At 41.2% G+C, this 22,930-nt stretch overlaps 1 protein-coding gene across 4 annotated transcripts in view; it reads right to left on the bottom strand.

Moving 5' to 3' along the window:
- Window positions 1-22,594, bottom strand: part of FNDC3B (fibronectin type III domain containing 3B) — a 361,399-nt gene extending 338,805 nt beyond the window's left edge. Inside the window, exons 1-2 of one of the 4 annotated variants that reach the window (XM_054681246.2) lie at window positions 15,214-15,254; window positions 1,332-1,434 (exon numbers count right to left, since the gene is read on the bottom strand). The gene's annotated coding sequence lies outside the window, so the exon portion shown is untranslated. Of the gene's footprint in view, window positions 1-1,331; window positions 1,435-15,213; window positions 15,255-21,531; window positions 21,652-22,384 lie in introns of those variants that run through there. The other 3 variants (XM_001165324.8, XM_016942296.3, XM_063807331.1) reach the window with 3 other exon arrangements.
- Window positions 22,595-22,930: the final 336 nt, after the last annotated feature.

Below are 22,930 nucleotides of genomic sequence, written 5' to 3'. Positions count from 1 at the left end.
TGGTAATGCTGGCACTGATCAGCTTCCGGACATGTCCTTTACTGCATGTATAAAAAACTATTAAGGAAGAAGTGAAACTGCACAAACTTAACCTCAGCACCAGCATGATTACCTCACGTAACTTCTTTTCTTAGTATCCCTAAACAGAAAGCCATTCAGATAAATAAGTTTATGGTTTTTGATAAGTGTCCCCTAGTAACCTGGTTTATGCATCATGCATTAGTTTGTGGAACTGAAAGGTTAATGCTGGAAAAAAAGATCAGAGATCTCTTTGGTTCTTTGCCCCGACTTAGTTAAGATTGTGTAACTTGTGCAAATATAACCATTTCCTGTCCGCTGAACAAAGCAATTAGTGGACTGGGTACAGTTTCTGAGACGATTTAAGGGAAGAAATCAATCTGGCCATGTCTCACTGTAGTTCATTCTAAAGAAAGAAAGAAAAGAGACAGGAAAATATAGAATATCACTATTTTGTTGAATAGAAGTCATTCTTGCTTTATATAACCTTCTTCCCCCACAGATTGTACATGACACATTAGGAAAAGAATCTGCTTCAAAACGGCTTGCAAAGAATATATCTAACACCCATAACTTCAATTTACTATTAAAAAGTAGGCCGGGCGCGGTGGCTCACGCCTGTAATCCCAGCACTTTGGGAGGCCGAGGCGGGAGGATCACGAGGTCAGGAGACGGAGACCATCCTGGCTAACACGGTGAAACCCTGTCTCTACTAAAAATCAAAAAAAATAGCCGGGCTTGGTGGCAGGCACCTGTAATCCCAGCTACTCGGGAGGCTGAGGCAGGAGAATGGTGTGAACCCAGGAGGCGGAGCTTGCAGTGAACCGAGATCCCACCACTGCTCTCCAGCCTGGGTGACAGAGCGAGACTCCATCTCAAAAAAAAAAAAAAAGTAATGTGCAGACCAGGCCATTTTAAAAGAAAAAATTGGTATCACTTCATGAGTTTAGAATAAGCATCCATTATTCATATAGGATGGGCTCTGCAAAAAGAAATATCAGGGAAGGAAGAGCAAAGAAAAGATGAAATGCAACCTGCGCTTCCAGCGACTTCCCAGGGCCGGTTCCAGGAGCTCAGGAGGTATAGAAACACTGCCTTCATTTTGCTCAAACCTTTATTGCTTAAACTAGCTTAAGTGGGTTTCTGTTATCTGCAATGCAATAATTATTGACTGAACAAGAAAAACCTTTCTATCTTCACATAATTTGAAGTATCTCAGTTATTCCTCTTGATTGAAAGTTCCATATGCCTCCAATAGTAAGAATTATAATTAGAACATGGCTTTAAAATTAAAATCAAACATAAGTTTTCACCTGGTTCAAACACATGGCATCTCAGTGTCAAAACAACATGTCCTGCTCCATCATTAAATCATTCATTCAATAAACACTTGCTGAGCAGTCTGTTTGCCAGTCTCTGTATATAAGAGAAGAGGAAAGTGTCGGTCTCTGCCTTCAAGGAATTTAGATTTTAGTGGGAAAGTCAAACAGAGGAATTAGACATCTCCCTGCTTCTTCTCTTGCCGCATCTTTACAGCTACACTCAAATAAATACTACTACTGATTGAACTGATGGCTCCCTAAACTTCAGGTACCAGTTCATGCAATCTATCTGTTCCTACAATCTTCTAGGTCTTCTAAAGGGCAAATGAGAAATGTGGAGGGGGCCTTTAGGGTTTTCTCTCACCATGGTAAGTATTCAGTCTCATGGCCTAGGGAAGACAGAGAAAAGCCTGGTGTGGGGCCAACTCATAAATGTGTCTTACCCTCTGCCCACCACCACCACTACACTCTCACCTGAGAGAACACACCACTACTACCCCCCACCCTAGCAACAGGACTGACTGACATCTAAAAGAATCTATACTTTTAAATTAAATCTACCATCTTTCATTACTTATATTTATTCAAAAGTTCACTACAAAACTGAGTCATGAGAATCCTAAAAGATAGTATTTGAGAATTGTCAATGGGCCCCACTGACTATGAGGGTTCTCTCTTCGGGAGGGAAACAAATTCTCCAAAAAAACAGATATTTAACAAGCACCAGTCAATTGAGTCCGAAGACCTCTCACAGCTAATAGGAAGTGACTACCTGGCTAAATCTTCACATTCTTGCAAATCCAAATATGTATTTCCTAAAGCTGAAGGCTGGAAGATTTAGATCTAAAGATGCCTAATTGGTTTGAAACATTTCAAAATGACAGTTCTCAATAAGTGAATCATTCAAAAGGAACTGCCCTAGGAATTAGTAATACATGCCCTCTATTTACCTAAAAGTTTTAATTCACTGGACTATAGATAAACATCCTTACATAAAACCATCCGGTCAGCATCCTGGAAAAAAGTATCATTATGCTAAAAGTTAAGCAAGTTTATACAGTCTATCAGGTATTAATGTTTTCCATGATTACTTTTCCATGGCAAAATGAATTGCGTTATTGACTTAGAAAAATAAACAATACGCCTAACTTGTATTTGTGCCCTGATTTCTTGCCAAATTTAAGTATACTAGATAAATTTCAAATAAATAGCTCAGACAATCTATAACAGAGGCCAGGTGGCCAGTTAATAATCCATAAAGTCACTTTCAAACCTAAATTCTCAATCAAGAAAACAATTTTTCAGATGCAAACTTTTGACTCCCAAATGCCGAGTATCAGGAGAGATTTTTCAAAGCCTTTTAAGTCTTTTATATATAAGCTTCAAATTCCCCCATGCCATGGAGAAAAATTAGTGTCAGGAGTCCTGAGGAGAACTAATCTGAGACTTATCCAAAAACCCACTGGGAAGGTGTATGGATCACAGGACTTCTTACTATTAATATCAAAAACGCCACTAGAAACCTCACTCTTTTTTTTAAGTGAAATATAAATTCAGAAAATATTTTTAAAATGCTCCCAAATATGTATTATGTTACGTGCTATCATCAAAATGTATTTCTACAAAACACACATATAAGTTACACTAGTACTACACTTATTAAAAAAGTAAAGAATTCCATGCTTTGCTGCTTCCTGTAAGCATTAATAGTGACAAATAAATAAGGAAAATAAACATTATGGAAGATGTTGGTTTTGATGAAAACCAGAAACAAAATGTCAGAGGCAAAATGGTCACTGCTCTAGGCAAACTGCTAAAGGTTTTGGGAATTAGGACATGGAGAAAAGAAAATGTTCATAAAACTTTCTTGGTTCATTGATATGCTCCTATGAAGATGGTAGAAACTCCTTGTTTTTCCAATATTTCATTTCAAGAAGCAACAAAGAAGCTCTATATGTACAGTCAATACAAAACAAATATATGACCGGAAGTTATGGTGCTAATATGACAGGTTCTGTTTAATAGAAACTACAGATCCATTAAAATGATATGATTTACTCTGCCTCCTCTAGACACAAAGACTGAATGTCTGCTTCTTGTAGTATTGGCTACTAATACTCCTCTGATTTCAAGCAAGTCCTTTCAACTTAAGGTCCTCTTCTCATTATGTATTTCATGGGAAAATGCGATATTGAGTATCTTAGAATGAATTATATACCAACTGAGGATCTGTAATAGAACATCCCAATAAACCAAATAATATATCAAAATAGCAATAAAAATCTTTTGGCTTATCTAAAAAGGAAAAATGTAAGAGGGACATCAACTTGCTACAAAAAAAAAAAAAAAAGAAAATTAAGGATCTCATTCTTAAAGGACATAACAGTAGCAGAAACCAAGTCAGCCCTAAGATTTGGAAATGTAACTCTGCAAGGCAATATGATTAGAATGTACAAAGACAGGTTCACATTTTTTTCCTCTGTAACACTAATAATATTTTCTTCTTGTTATTGAAACCACAAAGTAATTGATTACCCTAATGAATATACAGATTTTCTTCAACACGAATGTTGCTTCTGAAAAGCAAAACTAATATTCCGAGAGAAAGCTCTGACAAAGCCCTCCTTCAAGCAAGTTTCCAGCAGCCAGTGGGACATGTGAGCAACTAGGCAGTTTGCAAACATGTGGTTAAAACGTCCACAATTGTGCCAATTCTGACAATATTTAAAAAGGTTTCCTAGACACCTAACTTGCACGTAAATCCATACATGATTTCAGTGTGGATTAGAGCCAAATGTCTCAATAATAGAGATTCAGAATTTCAAGTTTTTAAAAATGACACTCCTTCCAGCCCAAGAATCAACCTCTATGTAGCACTGTATGCTTTTTTTTTTTTCCTCCCTGCAAATTAGAAAATTAAATTTTCTTCATTTCCAGCCAGGGGCCACTCAAACAAATCTAATGGGTGTAGACAGCATTTCCTGCCTACTGCAAGGAAATAATGGGATTGTCATTATTAACATGGCCCAAGGCATGCACTGAGGTGGGGCACTGAAGAAACTGACCTTTAATTTTCATCAGTTAGACTGCACTGACTGCCTCATTTAAAAAAAAAAAAAAAAAAGGTAGATGTTATTTTTCTCCAGCATTAAAGTCTAACACTAGCTCATTCACTCTCATAGAGCAAGACAGGCTTCGATCCCTATTATCCTTTCCATTCAACTGTGTTTATGTCTAGAAAAAAACCTGCCAGTAAAAGTTTTGTTCTTCCCCCCAACCCCTTTTACTTTTTTGGAGCTAGGCTTCCAATTTACAAGAAGTTGGTGAGGTTTAGGTACCTCTAAAGCAGATAAACTATTCTACTGATTGACATCTCTGCCAAACATTCCATGTCATTTCAAAGAAAAGTGCATCCAAACAACAATGAGCGGCAAAGATGGCTAGGATCTCTAGAAATACTTCATGTACTTAACCTGCAACACACTGTTCCCCCACAGTGGTGTCTTTACACCATGACAGAGATGAAGGATGCTGTCTGCAGTGGTGACCCAGAGATGAAAGGCAGAGCTTGGGAGCCCAACAGCTGCATCCACTAATGTCAAGACCTGATCGCTCTTAAAAAACAGAACAACATCCACAAAAAGAGAGAAGGAATGGGAGGGAGTGACTCCCCTTTATTACAACATTCCTTTGATCTTAGACTTAAGAAAGGAAGCAGAGCTGTCATATATCTATTAAAAAGGGACAACCTCTCTTTAAAGGGGCAGAAAGGAAGAAAAATATTGGTAGAAGTAGCACTTGCAGTAACTAGGTACTGCTTGGCATTCAGATGTGCTTTCCCCCACAGGTGCTTTTGATATATATTATTTCATTTTAGGCCCACACCACCTCACTAAGATAAACAGCTCGAGTATGACATTAAGGATGAGCTGGAAAGCTGTCACATGAACAGGGACACTCAAGGAGCCAAAGGCAAGGTCAAGACAAAACTGATGGCTAATATTCACATACGCTTTTAAAGTAACTGGGAATGTTTTTAAATAATTATCCCATTAAGAAATACATCCAACAATTAAATCTGTCTGTAGTCACAGAGTAAAGCAATAAAATAATAAAACAGCAGCAGCTACCACTTACTAATCACTAGTTCAAAACACTACGTTGAGCCAAATAGTCATAACAAGACACAGAGACTGAGCATAAAACACTGAGAGTCCTAAGACACTGAGAGACTGGGCAATTAAACCAGTTAGAGATGTGCACAGCACAGTTCCAAACTCAGATGTTTCCAGAGCACCAAAATATTAACTCCAAGTTAAGTGAGTAGTTTCCCATGTCCCCTCCAAATATGAAAACTGTACATTGTAACCGGCTATTATCTATAGACAAGGGCTCAAGAATACCCAAGAAGCATAGTCTCCTTAAAAATGTTTCCTTTTCATCTAACGCAACTTGCCATTAAACTTTCTAGAAAATCATTCTATGCTTTCTCATGAAAAATGTTATGAAAGATTATTTCTTGGCTAAAACTGAAACTTACTGAAGATATACAAATACACCAATCTGTGTTAAAAATACATTTTTAAAAAAAAAAAAAGTCCTTCATTAGTCTGCCAAGCAGGACGTCTGACATCAGGCTAGAATCCTCCCTCTATTGGACTCACCGATGACTCAGTGGAAACTAGAATTTGGAAAACCTGCCATCCCACATGAAACATACTAGGAACAGGCCGGGCGCAGTGGCTCACGCCTGTAATCCCAGCACTCTGGGAGGCCGAGGCGGGCGGATCACGAGGTCAGGAGACTGAGACCATCCTGGCTAACACGGTGAAACCCCGTCTCTACTAAAAAATACAAAAAATTAGCCGGGCGTGGTGGCGGGCGCCTATAGTCCCAGCTACTCGGGAGGCTGAGGCAGGAGAATGGAGTGAACCCTGGAGGCAGAGCTTGCAGTGAGCCGAGATCGCACCACTGCACTCCAGCCTGGGCGACAGAACAAGACTCCGTCTAAAAAAAAAAAAAAAAAAAAGAAACATACTAGGAACAAACTCACTCACCTTCATCAGTGCTACATCCTTCCCTAGCCATCGCCTGTTCTCCCCTACTCACTCCCACTGCCCCTGCTCCTCACGAAAGCAAGGAAGACAAACATGCAACTAGAACGTTAATGGCAAACACTTCAGACCCAAAATCACACTAAATGAAGCTAAAATAATCTATTAGAGACATTTATTTGAATCCTCTGTTCTCTTTTTTGTCAACTAGTATGCCCTCATAGGTTTGAATGAACTCCTGAGAACACTGAAGTAATTTAAGAGAACTGCAAAGTGAAACATAAACAGGAAGTGACACTGTTTCCCTGTTTAAATTGAATATAATAAGCAAATGGTAAAAGCTAAAAAGCTATGTTTTCTAATTATTGAAATTGCCACGGGTGTCAATAAGATGTAATTAAAGATACAGGACAATAATCACATAGCAAGAAAATAGGTCCAAAATCAAATAAAACTGGAAATAATTATGTTTTTTCATTAGTGAAGAAATTGTATAGTACATTAAGATATGTATTGCTAAACAAAGCCGGAAATAAAATATAAACCTTAAAAATTGTTATCCATTTCTTCTCCTCCCACCTCGCTTTAAAAGAAAAAAAGGAGGATTTTTTAAAGATGAACTTCCGAAGAGACTCCAAATTACTGACTTTATAGTAATTTCCTTAAAAATGAGTATAAATACAAAGCAAATTTTGGTGATGGTGGTGAAAGTGTGAGGTTAGAGAGAAGAGAGTCCAAGCAATTTTAAAGAAATATAAGGAAATAAAACACTCAGATCCTAAAATTACAATCTATTCCTCCTTTGATAGATGCTTAAAACTGTTCTCTTTACCTCTTGAGGTATAATATTGATATTTAAGAAACTATGTACTCTTAAGAAGTAGTTGAGTGCTATGGTAATCTGCATCATGAGGACCTACCACAGCAAGTCGTGAAAGCTGGAAGGAGGCAAAGGCTTCCCCAGCCTCCAACTACAGAGAGAGGGGTCAGGTGGGCAGCCAGCATTAAGTACCACTTCTCTGGAGGTGCTGCACCCCCTACCCCCCTGTTCAGGGGCATTTTTAGCACTTACAGCCTCCCTCCTGAGACAGGAGAGAAAGGAGAAGGTGGTTCTAACAGTCCTCACCATTCTGTGGAAACAATCTCCAGAGAAGCACATAGCTCCTTCTAGACCACGAGGAATATTCCTGTGAAGAAGCCAGAAACGGTTTTTAGGCAACACAGCCTTGGGGGCTGCATCTTCACTTAGTGTCTTTGTCTACACCCCTCCACAAACACAAGGAAAGAAAGCAAGTCAGGCCGCTCTTCAGAGCCTTGTCCTTAACTCACCTTCAGTGAACTCACTTTCTAAAGATGGAGTCGAGCCCTACATGATTTCTAACAAAGGACGCATTTAGGGTTGCCAGCTACCCAGGTTTAGCCTGGGCCGTCTGGGAAAGCACAAGGTTCCTCTGAATCCTGAGGTCACCTTTAATTAACTGCAGGAGCTGCTTTCTGAGTTCTCAGAGATAGACACCCTCTAGTCCTTTGCTCATCCCATCCCTGTGGCTGCCTTGGGTACAACCTACACCACCTAAAAGTATTAACCTTAAAAGGAGAAAAACAGTTAGTATTAGGAATAGGAAGATTTGCTTTTCCAGGTGCAAATTATAGGTACAGCATCTTACTCTTATTAACTGAAATGAAAGGCACTGCGGATGAACAGAACTGTTTTACCAGTGAGTAAAAGGACTCCCTTTCATAGAGTGTTTAAAGTGTCCGAATAAGGTAAAGCTTCACTACCATTTCTTAACCAACTGCCTCAGATTTTTCCCATTCACTCCATTGTGCTTCTTATACATTACCTTCTATGAAGTACACTTTTATCCTCTGGTTTCTTTCATTCTAAGCTTAAGTTGCTACTACAGAGAACAATCTAGGAAAATCTCCCTCTTGGAAAATGTCCAGAATATTGTTTCAAAAGAAGATTTTTTTTTTTTTTTTTTTTTTTTTGAGACGGAGTTTCGCCCTGTCACCTAGGCTGGAGTGCAGGGCAATGGCGCAGTCTCGGCTCACTACAACCTCCGCCTCCCAGGTTCAAATGATTCTCCTGCCTCAGCCTCCTGAGTAGCTGGGATTACAGGTGCCCGCCACCACACCTGGCTAATTTTTGTATTTTTAGTAGAGATGGGGTTTCACCATGTTGGTCAGGCGGGTCTCAAACTCCTGACCTCAGGTGATCTGCCCGCCTTGGCCTCCCAAAGTGCTGGGATTACAGGCGCGAGCCACTGTGTCCAGCCTAGATTTTAGTTTTCTAGACAATAGACAGGTTGAGCACATGGAAGGCATTCAGCTAATATTTAGCCTTAGTATTCAGCCACCTGGGAACACAGACACTGTACCAAGTCTAGAGATACAAATAAGATAATTAACTTGAACTATCGAGAAGCAGTGTGATACAGTTAAAAAAAGTTTTAAAATCACTCTAAGTGACTTAGGAAAGTTTTTTAATGTTTTTGAGTATGCCTTCTCATCTTTGATTCACTCAATAAACACTTATGGGGGCACTCAATATGTACCAGCTTCTGTGGTGGACACTAGAAACGCCTACAGAAAAACAGAATATCTTCCAGAATTACTTTTTAAGGAAAGTGTGTTTGTATATAGATAAATGGATGTATACACACAGACACACACAGAATATACATATGGATGGAATACATATTTACATGAAAATGCCTGGCAAGTAGTGAGTGCTGGAAAATTGTTGGCCACCATTACTGTATTTTACATCTGCCTTGTGGTCAGAGGGTTTGGAAGTACAGTGCACAAAAGTGTCCTCATTTCTAAATAAAACTGCCAATAGCTGGCTATCATTTTACTCCAAGGAATATGATGATTAAAACCTTCAATTTTGCCCTATCTCCTAACTGGAGTCCTTTAATCTAAGCACTATTCTCACCTCTTTCCAGCCATTAGATTGAAAACCTTACAGGGACAGATTACCAAGAGGGCCAACTCCCCAACTCCGAGTTCCCCAAACTTGTCTGATCATATAATTCACCTGAAACACTTGATAAGGATTTCCAGATCCCACCCCAGATCTAAAGAACAAGAGCCTCACAGGCACCGCCCCTCTCCAAACACACAGCCCTATTATGTCCCAGGAGATTTTTCTCTTAACAGTCTTTAACTCCCCCTGCAAATAGCTGAGGTCATTCTCCTCAAGTTCTTTCCAAGGCATGCTCTTTGACCCTTTCTCCATGGCTTAGTTTAGCACTAACCAACACTTGGACAGAATCGACTCTTTCAGCTGGGCCTCCAACAGCTCAGCAAGGCACATTTGGGGGAGGAGAGGGTTTCTGTCCCTTAATATGTCCTTTCTAGAATTTCACTTATAAAAGGATCATTTAAGGCCAGGTGTGGCTCATGCCTGTAATCCCAGCACTTAGGGACGCCAAGGTGGGCGGATCGCTTGAGCCCAGGACTTCCAGACCAGCCTGGGTAACATGGCAAGACCCCATCTCTACCAAAAAAAAAAAAAACCCACAAAAATTATCTGGGCATAGTGGCATTCACGCGGGAGGCTGAGGGTGGAAGGATCACTTGAGCCCAGGAGGCGGAGGCTGCAGTAAGCAGAGATCACGCCACTGCACCCCAGCCTGGGCAGCAGAGCCAGACCCTGTCTCAAAAAAAAAAAAAAGAAGAAAGACAAAGATTATTTTTAAAAAGGATCATTTAAAACTACCACAAATCTCTGAAAAGTTACATTATTTTAAAAAATAATTCCCTTAACTTATAATTTGAACTGACTCCAATAAACAAACAAAATGTACATAATTGAGGGCCCATATTTTCATGGAACATAAATACTGCTTTTTGTTTGAATTTTCCAAATCAATTCACAATCTAATAGAAACATGAAAAAAGTCATGTATTCTCTGAAGAACATTCATTTCTTTAAAATAGCAATGAATAAAAAGCTAGGTTTGCACTACAGGTGACTCATGCCTTTCATCTTCATTTGTTCAATTAAATATTTATTAGTTCCCTGCTTTGAGGAAAAAACTGAAGAACACCATGGAAACACAAAAATGCCTAAAATACAGGCCATGTTCCAAAGACAGTAGGTTCTTTAGCAGTGATTTATGAGATTTTGGTGCACCCATCACCTGGGCAGTATACACTGAACCCAATTTGTAGTCTTTTATCCCTCACCCTCTTACCAACCTTTCCCCTTGAGTCCCCAAAGTCCACTGTATCATTCTTATTGAAATGTGCTAAGTTTAAATGGCACATTCAAACTAGGGATCCAGCTACCCAGCCATCAAATGAATATTTACTGTGTACCCACGATTAACAGACCCCAAGTTAAATCAGAAATCATCCCTACTCACAAATAAGGGAGACAAGGAGACTATTAGACAACAATGAAAAAGTCAAGTCTTCTGAAAAGTACAGATAAAGTGCTAGAAGATATTTAAGAAAATGTTAAGTTAGGAGAAACCCCGTCTCTACTAAAAAAAAAAAAAATACAAAATTAGCCAGGTATGGTGGTGCATGCCTGTAATCCCAGCTACTTGGGAGGCTGAGGCAGAAGAATTGCTTGAAACCGGGAGGCGGAGGTTGCGGTGAGCTGAGATCGCGCCATTGCACTCCAGCCTGGGCAACAAGAGTGAAATTCCATCTCCAAAAAAAAAAAAAAAGAAGAAAGAAAATGATAAGTTATCTAAAATGATGGCTCTGGAACATAACAAGGATATGCAAAGAAAAGGGGAGATCATTTTCTTTTGAATAGGCCAAAATCATTTAAGAGCATTCTAAATGCAATGTAATAATTCTTCGTATCACTCCTGGATATGAGGAGACCATGACTCTCAATACCTTTTGATATCAGTAATGACCCTACCGCCAGAGAAATTAGTAGGCCACAAAAATGACAGCTATGGTATGAAAAGCTCATTGAGTGGAATTTGTATCAAGCCATTTATATATACAGCAATATATATACACACACACTGTATAAAGAGTATATATACTATATATACACACTATATATATACACACACACAAATACACACACACACGAAAATATACCCACAAAGGCCGGGTGTGGTGGCTCATGCCTGTAATCCCAGCACTTTGGGAGGCTGAGGCAGGTGGATCACCTGAGGTTGGGAGTTCGAGACCAGCCTGGCTAACATGGTGAAACCCCATCTCTACTAAAAACACAAAAATTAGCCAGGCATGGTGGCACGTGCCTGTAATCCCAGCTGCTCTGGAGGCTGAGGCAGGAGAATCACATGAACCCAGGAGACGGAGGTTGCAGTGAGCCAAGATCGTGCCACTGCACTCCAGCCTGGGTGACAGAGTGAGACACCATCTTAAAAAAAAAAAAAAGAAAATATACCCACAGAGAGTACATGTACACATTACTATCACACCCTTGCAATTTGACACTGTTTTCCAGGAGTTCTGGAATGAATGGTAAACATTTTGTGGTAGCAAATGGTATGTAATTTTCCTTAAGAACTTACCTGCATTTGAATTTAAATCTTTCCATTAGAATTTTTATCTGACATTTTGAGTATACATACTTTTCATCCGACGTTTAGGCTTTGGTATCCCATCACTTAATGAAAATCTTACCCATCTTTTGGTAAATGATCCAACTACACTCAACATCAAATACCTCACAAAAAAAAACAGAGGGAGCAGAACCTACTATGCAATCATTAGATGCCAGAGACAAGTTCAGATGAATAAAACAGAATTTATGTGTTTTCTTTCACTCTATCCCTTTTGTAACTTGGTTTTACAGTCTAAGGAACTAAAGAATTCTAACACCTAATGCATTTCCAACATGAGTACAGAGATGACTTACACCATTTCTCTTAAATAGAAATCAAAGTTTTTCCACAGTACTAATGATGTCGAGAATGAATAAAATGTTTAAAGGTTAGGCCAGGCATGGTGGCTCATGCCTATAATCCCAGGACTTTGGGAGGTAGAGGCGAGCAGATCACCTGAGGTCAGGAGTTCGAAACCAGCCTGACCAACATGGAGAAACCCCGTCTCTACTAAATATACAAAATTAGCCAGGGGTGGTGGTGCATGCCTGTAATCTCAGCTACTCGGGAGACTGAGGCAGGAGAATCGCTTGAACCTGGGAGGCAGAGGTCAGGGTGAGCCGAGATCGCGCCATTGCACTCCACCCTGGACAATAAGAGCGAAATTCTATCTCAAAAAAAAAAAACAAAAAACAATGTTTAAAGGTTAGAAAATGTGACAGGTCCGATTGTACACCTACTCCTGGATTTCTAAATGACTCGCTGTGCTATTCAGGATAGATTATCTTCATGTGCTTACATGGTCTGCAAATATTAATAAACTCCCTGATTCATCTCAATATTAAAATGCCCTTTTTTCCCCTCCAGAGATCTACTTTTAAACATTTTCCTCTTAAATTTAAGTCAGTTAATAAAATAAGGAAACTCTCTGATCTCCAAAAAATGGCCTAGGGAAATCTCCATTTACACTGCAACAGCCAGATGAAGAAAAAATAACTATATACCTGCCTGAAGCAGACCAAGGGGGAGTAAAGAGGCATATGGAGACTGTGTAGGATACATCTTCAATATTTACTTTTGCATTTTTTAATTGTCATAAAATATACATAACAAAAAATTTACCATTTTCTGCATTCAACTTAGTGGCATTACATACATTCATAATGTTGTACAACCATAGCCACTGTTCATTTCCAGAACTTTTTTATCATCCCAAACAGAAATTCTAAACCCATGAAACACTATCTCTCCATTTTCCCTTCCCCCAAGCCCTGGTAATCTCTATTCTACTTTTTGTCTCTATGAATTTACCTATCCTAGTCATCTCATGCAAGTGGATATATACAATATTTATCTTCTTGTGTCCGGCTTATTTCACTTAGCATAATGTTTTCAAGATTAATTCATGTTATGGCATGTATTAGAACTGCCTTCTTTTTTATGGCTGAATAATATTCCACTGTACCAAAATATTCCAATATATAATACCATATTTTGTTTATCCATTCATCTGTTGATGGGCATGGGTTGTTTCTACCTTTTAGATATTGTCAATAATGCTGCTATAAACACTGGCTTTTAAGTACCTGAGTCCCTGCTTTCTTCTGCGTATAGGAATAGGAATGGAATTGCTGAATCATATAGTAATTCTATGTGTAAATATTTATGAACTACAGAACTGTTTTCCACAGTAGCTTTATCATTTAACATTCCCAACATGCAATACACAAGGATTCCAGCTCAATATATTTAAGTATTCTCTAATTCACTACTTCAGAATAATGTTTACCTCTATTTCTTAATCAGAATTATTTTTCTTGAGATTAAAAAAACCATGATCGAAAAATCAGAAAGAGCATCTAAAGACTTTTATTATTTTCTTTCCCATTGAATGACTTAAACAATAAAAGATATAGAAGGTATAGAATGGGTTTTTTAAAACCTTTAAAATACTAAGAGAAAATGAAGCATAATATCCTAGAAATACGTTAAGTATCCTATATGTACAACTTGTACTGTTAAAAACTGGTCAAATCTGACCCCTAAGTAGACACATACTAGAAAACCTCGCATCTGAGTGACTGAGTATAAAATGTAAAATATCCAGAAATCTTTTAAAAGAAACTTACTCTTATTACTGGCAAGTTCATACAGTACCTGGAACTAAGCTGCCCAGGAGGATCTTGCTTTAGTAAAAGTAGAGGAGAAGGACGTGTAATTATCTTATCTAAATACTAAACTCAGGACTCTCCACATCTTGCCCAAACACAAAGGCAGAAGAAATGAAGCTAAAAGCAATAATGATGCTCTTAAACCTTTAACACCTGCTGTCCCCAATCTGCCATCAAATGCTTACACGTGACAAAAGAAGTTAACAAGTAGCAAAACAAATGTCAATAGAAAAACTCCAAAACCAATAAATAGGCATAGTTGGAGTCTATTGGTAGAGTGGAGTGGGGTGGGGGAGACAGATATTGTGTTTATTGTTGTGATGTATTTTGCAAGCAAATAATATAGTTCTACCCATTGCTGGTAAACTGTTTGTAGTTCACATAATAGCATTGAGTCAATCAATATTTATTTCATGGCAATCCACAGAGAGCACTGACTTTCCAGGGGCTCCTGTATCTCTATGAAAAGACCACCAGCAGACCAGCATCAGTGAATGCATTCTGCATTTTTACACTGCTTTTAAGTAAATTGATTTTCCCAAGGTGCTTAAAAGTGGTTTGTTCTTTTAATTAGGTAAATATTCCTCTTAAGATCTATTTAAACTTGATATTTACAGTAAAACCTTTTCATATAGAATAGGCAGCCAAACTTTATCCTAGCCTTGCCTGGATAATTGCAAATCCCTAATTAGCTACATCTAGAACAATGGAGTTATTTTTAATAGAGACCCCTCTTTCATAGGCTATGGGGAATCTTAAATCCCTTAAAAATAAATTAAACCATTATATTTCCTGGGATCTTAGAATCTTCAATTATTTCTAAAACATCCCACCTTTGTTCATGTATAAAGATCACTTTCTACACAATTATTTCAACAGAAAGCTTTTCATAATTGTGAGTTAGGATCATGTCAATTTAAGTAAGTTTTTATGACTAGTTGGCCTTTATGAAAATCTTTACTACTCTTTCCAGGGTCAAAACAAAGATGTATCCTTACATTCTAATATAATTTAGAAGCCTTAAAGTCTAACACAGCCTGAAGGTGCTCCAATTTTACTATTTCTCAAATTTCAGAAGGTAGCAAAGAATTGAACTTACCACCATCCAGCCTTAGGAGTTTGGTGGTAGACACTGTTCTCTATACAAGATTCCAAAAACATCAGAACAGAGTAGAACATTCCATTAACAAAGAACCTGGTCTAGATCTCAACAAATGCATTCTGAGTCAATAAACAAGTAACTGAAATGAAATTACATTTTAAGCTCAAATAGAATCATTTAACACAAGACACACTTTGATACTTACTAGAACCTCAAATAACACTGTGACTCAACACCATCTCAGAAAAACCCCTACCACCCTGCAAAATGGTTATTTGAAACTGATGAGGTATTTTAATGATATTATAAAAACAAAACAGGGCCGGGCAAGGTGGCTCATAACCTATAATCCCAACATTTTGGGAGGCTGAAGCGGGGGGATTGCTTCAAGCCAGAAGTTAGAGACCAGCCTGAGCCACAAAGTGAGACCCTGTCTCTATAAAAATAAAAAAAAAACATTAGCCAGGCATGGTGGTGTGAACCTATAGTCCTAGCTATAGCCCTACTCGGGAGGCTGAGGTGGAAGGATCACTTGAGCCCAGGAGTTCGAAGCCATAGTAAGCTATGATAGAGCCACTGCACTCCAGCAGCAGTGAAACACTGTATCTTAAAAAAGAAAAAGAAAAAAAATTAGGAGCCAATGTCTAAACTGACACTGAGTAGTGAGTGCCAAGGGCATCAGAAATTTTGATCCAACACTTACAGAATGCTAAACTTGCATATCTTAACTGGGGAGAAACAAAGAAAAATTCAACAATCGATCCATTTTCAAACTGACAAACATCCTCATCTGTATGTAGATGGCTGATCACGACTGTCTATCGATCTTATGTGATTTATACTTGGTGGTTTTAAAAACATTTCTGTCCCCTGATCTTCAACTGGCACCCCACATACCTTCTGTTTCCAAGAACTGGTCCTTGACATTAAACCTGCACCACAAACAAACTCCCCTCCAGGTGAGCTTGTTACTAGGGTTTGGCATCTCACTGGAGGTACCTTGCAAAGTGCTCAACTACCATCAAGTCATCCTTCCAGTTGGGCCTGTGCTTGTCTACCTGCCCCTATCTAGCCACAATAATTCAAGCATTCTCTCCCTCTTTAAAACACATAATGCCATAACCATACTATATATTTTAAGGCAAAGTGTATAGAGAGAGAGAGAGAGAGAGAGAGACAGAGACACTCAGTAAACTAAAGTACAAAGCTTCTCCTCAACCACCTAAGTGAATTCTCAACAGTCTTAAGAGAATTAATTTACTTGAAAATAATGTCTTACCATATAAAAATCCCACTTAATGGATTAACCTCGTTAACATGAAGAAAAGGCAATTGTGATTTCTAAAGTGGAAAGGCAGGTAGGTTGCAAAGACTCCCCTACACTGAAAATACGATTCTTTTCCATTCTCAGCTGTAATTGCTGAAAGCTCAAGTAATAGGCTAAGGTAACATACAAGGCCTAAAACCTTATTCCTTTATCATTCAGTACTGAACGTTCCTCTAAGAGACTGCACTTTTCCCCCCCACCTCAAAAACAGCCCTGAATCAAGCCTGGCCTGCCCACTTCAGCAACACTAGCCCAGCTACAGACCAGCTTCCCAAAAACACAGATATGGGACAACTTATGTATAGTACAACTTTGCAGAGGTCACAAATCACCTATTCCATTAGGAGTGGGGTAAAATAAAATACAACATCTAAAGCTTGGACCTTGTTTACTGATCACAAAGAGAAAAATAAATCACTTTTCAAGCTGTCCAAGCACAATTTGGAGGTCTCTGAAAATGTGCAGAGAAATACCATAGCACCAGCTCGGTTTTAAACTCTGGAATATAATGAACTATGGAGTTTGTATAAGGCTTTGCCAAACACTTCTCAATACACTGACTCATTAATCCCTTGTGACAACCATTTGAAAAGGTATGAGTTAGATCTTTCCTCCTTATATTAAAATGAGGAAACCCAGACTCAGAGAGATTCAAAAGCTTATCAAGGACCCAGCTAGAAAGTAAAGTCACTCCTTGACAGAGGAGATATTCTGATTTCAAACTGATGCTCAGATGTGGCCCTCAATTTTTGTCCATCATTTAAACATCTTTATGCCTTAAGATTATAGTACATTTCTCATTTGTATTAAGCACTTGGGGATGTCCTACAAATCAAACCGTATGTCATGGGTTAAATCATGTTTCCTATATTTGTCACACTCACTAGGACACTATAATTCTATTTATAACATGGTTCTTATCCTGAAAATAGTACAGTGGTATCTTATCCTTGAAAATAGTACAGTGGTCCCAATGGTCAGGAATGGGTATGAACAGGATGTTTCAGTTATCTGAACAGTCTCAGTAACTGACGCCTTACCTGCAGTTGAATTAACGATTTTCAAAGAGCTGGAAGCAATGTAATTCACATAACACTAAAATAACATAGAACAATTTAAAGATAATTTACAGACATAGGTCCTTCAGGATATGTCTAGAGTTAAGACTATGAACTGCAATTATCCCAGGACAGTTAACTATGGAAGATACAATAGATTCAGATATATTTATACTGAACCTGGCAGTTGCCTCTTAAAAATCCTAATAAAAAGAGATTACATTATAATTTGCCTTTTCCTGAGGGTAGCACACCAAAAAAAAAAAAAAAAAGAGTTGGAATTTTCACTATTCCATACAAAATCAGAAAGTTGTTGAAATTCCTTTTAGCAAATGAAACTCTAAAATTCAATGAATTTAAATTAAATCCACTAATCAGAAAATGATTTGAACATCTGCCATCGGACAGATCTTTCTTACTGTTTTAATCTTACACATATTCTTCCCAATTCATGGATGAATCCAATGTGTTTGATATTTGATTTCTATACACTGAGAGTAAAAGAATAATTTTAATTCTTCAGGTTACTTCTGCAGCTACATAAGGAAAAGTGAGTAATGGTTTACTGATACTTACGAAGTCTGAAAAGAACTGTCCAATGAACGGATGGACATGGGTATGAGAGGATCGTTTTTTTCAGCTTTCTATTAGTGACTTTTCATATTGCTTCCTATTTGTACTCTTATTACACTAAAATAACCAACAAGTTCTGACTACTTTTTCAGCAATTCCTATGTACAATTCCTATATTAAACCAAAAAAGATACAATTTAAAGATTTTTCCACCAGTTTTAACTATGACATGTAAACATTGTTTTTAAAACCAAAGAGTTAACAAATAATGTGCGTATTTTATCCACTCTACATATGAAAGCAAAGTTGAGCTATAGCTAACTCAGTCTTTAAATTCCATTCAAGGGCTGAATGTAACTTCTGATATCGTAGAAGAAAGAAAAATGAACTAAGAGATCTAAAGAGCAGTATGCAGCCTGGACAACCTAGTGAGACCTGTCTCTACAAAAAAACAATAATAATAATAAATAGCCTGGCATGGTGGCGTGCACACCTGTAGTACCAGCTACTGGAGAGGCTAAGGGGAGAGGATCACTTCAGCCTGGGAGGTGGAGGCTACAGTGAGTGAGCCAGTGATCATGCCGCTGCACTCCAGCCGGGGTAACAGAGCGAGAGTCTGTCTCAAAGTAAAATAAAGAGCAATATGACCAAGCTACATGTGAAAGATTTGGGAGTCAAAAAGTTCTACACTTTGCTCTCCAATATGGTAACCACTAGCCACAAGTGGAAATTTAAGTTTAAAATAATTACAAGTAAATAAAACTTAGTCCGGGTGTGGTGGCTCACGCCTGTAATTCCAGCACTTTGGGAGCCCGAGGCGGGTGGATCACCTGAAGTCAGGAGTTCGTGACCAGCCTGGCTAACATGGTGAAAACCCGTCTCTACTAAAAAATACAAAAAATTAGCCGGGCGTGGTGGCAAGGGCCTGTAATCCCAGCTACTCGGGAGGCTAAGGCAGGAGAATCGCTTGAATCCGGGAGGCGGAGGTTGCAGTTAGCCGAGACCGCGCCACTGCACTCCAGCCTGGGCTACAGAGCGAGAATCCATCTCAACCAGCAAGGCGGAGGTTGCAGTGAGCCGAGATTGCGCCACTGCACTCACTCCAGCCTGGGCGACAGAGCGAGACTCCATTTCAAAAAAAAAACAAAAAACTTAAACTGTTGTTCCTCAGTCCACTAGCTACATTTCAAAGACTCAGTTACATGTGCCTTGTGGCTGCTATGCTGGACAGCACAGACAGAACCATTTCCAACACTGAAGAAAATTCCATTGGATGACACCATTGGTAGCTACGTGATCTTATGCAAGTTACTCTCTCTCTGTAAATCTCAATGCCCTTGTTTGTAAAGTGTGCATAACACAACCTAAATCGAAAATACTAGAATTTTAATGAGATAATGTATAAAAGCACAGGAATTAGTGCTTAGTACACATCAGATATCCCAGAAAGGAGCTATTAACACAATCCTGTATTAAACTTTAGTCTATAATGGTGACCCTCAACAAGTCACTTTCCCTTCCCGGGCCTCATTTTCCAAACTGACAAGTGTGGTAAGTTCTTCTAGTTAGCTCCTAATGAACTTATCCATCAAATGCTACCAGGTTAAATACTGAGCAAAAGGAGCACAAACTCCTACTGAGTGAACTGCTACCTAGCCTCCAAGAGCCTAGAGCTTCCTCACAGATCCCAAGCATTCTTCAAGAAACCCCAGAAGACTGGCTCTCCAATATAACCCATCGTCTGATGTGAGCTATTTATAAAGTCTGTATTAAAAGATTACCGGAATATCTTTCTGAAATTGTATATACTGTAATTAGAAGCTACAACCTCCTATTTTATGATGAGATCCTGCAGTTTTAGCATCTTTTAAATGAACGCTATCCTTACAGATGAATTTTTTTATCTTAAAGTAATTTAAACCACAACACTTTAAAAGCACGTGTGAGTTTAAAAACAATTTTGTAATGACTGATTTTTTTTTTTTAATCAACTATGCCTCATTCTCAGCCAGCCTGTGGGTGCCCCTCTGGTATCTAAACAAAGTGAGAATTGTACCTTCATGGGTGAGGTCCTTTTGCAGGGCCAGAAACATGCCCAGAGACTTTATCCTCGTTAACAGCTGCTCCCAGGGAGCCAGGAAATTTACTGATCCAGTAAATTTCAGTCAGCCTCCAATGAGGGGGAACCAAGGGCCCCCACAAAAGGCACAAAACCAGCGCTCCCGGCTGCTATCCACTGTGGGGCGTTGCCCGGGCACCCAGGGTCATAGCTTTAACTTAGGAGTGGAGGAGCAACTCCGGCAGCAGAAATCATTATACAGCGAAGCAATTTTGCCCAAGGCCTGAGGCCTCAAAAAAAAAGTGTTATTCCAGAGCAGATTCCTTTTCTTCCGGGTCTGTCTGCTCCTTCTGACTCTTTGCCCACAACCACCGTGCCTCCCCATTCCCAACGCCCCACCTCCTGCCACATTTATTTAAAAAAAAAAGAAGAACAAGAAGGAGGAGGAGGAGAAGAGAAGCAAGGAAGGAAGGAAGGAAGGAGAGAGAAGGAGAAAGGGAGAAAGAAAGAAAGAAAGAAAGAAAGAAAGAAAGAAAGAAAGAAAGAAAGAAAGAAAGAAAGAAAACGATTTTTAAAAAGCATATTCCCTCTCCCTTAGCTTTCCCTAGGAAGGCCTGGAAACTGAAGGAAATTCAAATCAAATTAGTTGCACATTAAAAAATAAACAGACAAGCAATCAGGGGGTGCCCACCCAACAAAAGACCTCACCCGTTCCAAAATATGATTAAGCCTGGGAGGGAAGAGGGGGAGGGGGACTAGAAACCAGCAGGGATGGAGAGAGAAACCTGTGGATTTTTGGCCCCAGCGTTGGCCCATTGCGGCCAAATTCTAAATTTTGTTTAAATAAAATGCTGGGTTGAGGAGAAAAGAAAATAAAAAGTTATAACTTTTAAGGAAGTCTGCAAACGGCACTGTCTGGATAAAATGCCATTGCTTCCCTTCGTCTGGGATGGCAGGGTGGGAGCTGAGATTCCAAAAGCTCCAACTCCGACCGCGCACTCCTGGAAGCCTCCCCGCCAAAGGCGCCGCCGGGCGGCGCAGCCCAGTCTCCCAAGACGGCGGGCCCGGGTCCTCCGGTTCCCACGGGACGCCGGGACCCGGACCTCTGGGAAAGTTCGCGGGCACAGCCCGAGGCCCCACTTTCTGCCGAGAGTGACAGGCCCTTCCCACGCCTGCCGGCCCCAGCCCAGCCGCGGGCACCAGACCGTCCGCGCGGCCCCTCCTGGCCGCCTCGGGGCGCAGATTCCGCCCGCCCGCCCTACCCCCGGCCGAGGCGCCCCTCGGGGTGACCGACTGACCGGAGCTCCGCTGGCCCACACACCGGGTCGCCCGCTCCTTCCCGCCGCGCCCCGCTCCCCCGCCCGAGCTTCCAGCCGCCGGCTCGCCAAGTCCGGCCGCGGCCGCCGGTTACCGCCCCCAGCCCGGGGGGAGCCCGGGGGGCAGGACGGGGAGGAGGACGTGGCGTGCTCGGAGGTGGCCAGCAGCGGGGCGGGGAGTGTCCCGGAGAGGCCCAGCCGGGGACGGGGGGGCCAGGCCGGCGCGGGCTCGGGACCCTCCCCGCGAGCATCCCCGGGTTCGAGGCCCCCGACCGCCCCCGCCGGCGCGGAGAGGCGGCCCCAACTTCCAGCCCCACTTCGCACACCCGCCCTCTTCCCTCCACCATATGGAAATCTACAGCCTCAGAAAGTGACACGTCGAAGATTCCTCGGCCTCGCCGCCCGCCCTCCCCCTCCTGGGCAGCGTTCCTGCCGCGGAGATTCCGGGAGGGGGAGCGGATTCCTCGGACAAAATCTGCTGGGAAGGCTGGGGGTGGGGGGAGGCCGCGAGCCACTGCCCAATTTTTTTTTAAGAGGAATCTACCCGTTTCTTTCACTCCTCCAAACCCTGAGGCAGGGGGCACAGGCGGGGGACCCCAGCCAGCAAGGCGGGGGCCGCCCCCTCCCGGGTCCCGTGTTCCCGGGGTGCCCAGGCGAGCACGGGGCGCCCCAGCACTCCGGCGCCAAGTTTTTGCCGGGAAGCCCAGGGCGCTCCCGGGACAGGGACGCACTTTGGCGGACTCGGCGTCAGGCCGGGGCTTTCCAGTGAACCGGGACCCGGCGATCGCGCGCGGGGTCCCGGTCTCCTCTAGTCCCCGGCTCTTGCACGCCTTACCTTCCCTAGGGCTGAAACGCGGGGCTCTGGGCGCGCCACACACCGGGTCGCCCACGCCTTCCCAGCCGGCAGCCTGGAGGATCCCTGCCGCCCCCTTCGCTGCTCCCGCCGCCGCCGCTCTCCTCCTCCAGCCGCCGCCGCCGCCGCTCAAATAACTACCAGGAGGGTTTGATGGGGGATTCCGCCATGTCAATGATGTCGGGACCACATGGGGATTTGGGGCCCGCCCACTACCGTAAACCGCCGAATATACCGGCCGCCACAATCGCAGACTCGCAGAAGCTGTTGTCCCCCGGCCCTGCCTAGCTAAGCAGAAACTCCTTTTGGTTCAGCCAGACTAAAGAAACCTGAGGCTTAGGGAACTAACAACTCCTGAATGGCGAGGGCTGCGCGTTCTGCAGATCGCCAAAGTAATATAAAGGCAATGTTTACTCAGTGATAAGCCTAAAACTGACTTTTTTTTCATTTACACATATATTTCCCTTTTTGTTGTTGTTAACCCCCACAGCAACCTTGTGAGCTATATCACTCCCACATTTCCCACAG

This window comes from Pan troglodytes, chromosome 2 (genome assembly GCF_028858775.2).
Source record: "Pan troglodytes isolate AG18354 chromosome 2, NHGRI_mPanTro3-v2.0_pri, whole genome shotgun sequence".
Classification (NCBI taxonomy): Eukaryota; Metazoa; Chordata; class Mammalia; order Primates; family Hominidae; genus Pan; species Pan troglodytes.
The sequence above is the reverse complement of the archived record's forward strand: the minus strand, read 5'-3'. Positions and strand labels throughout refer to the sequence as shown.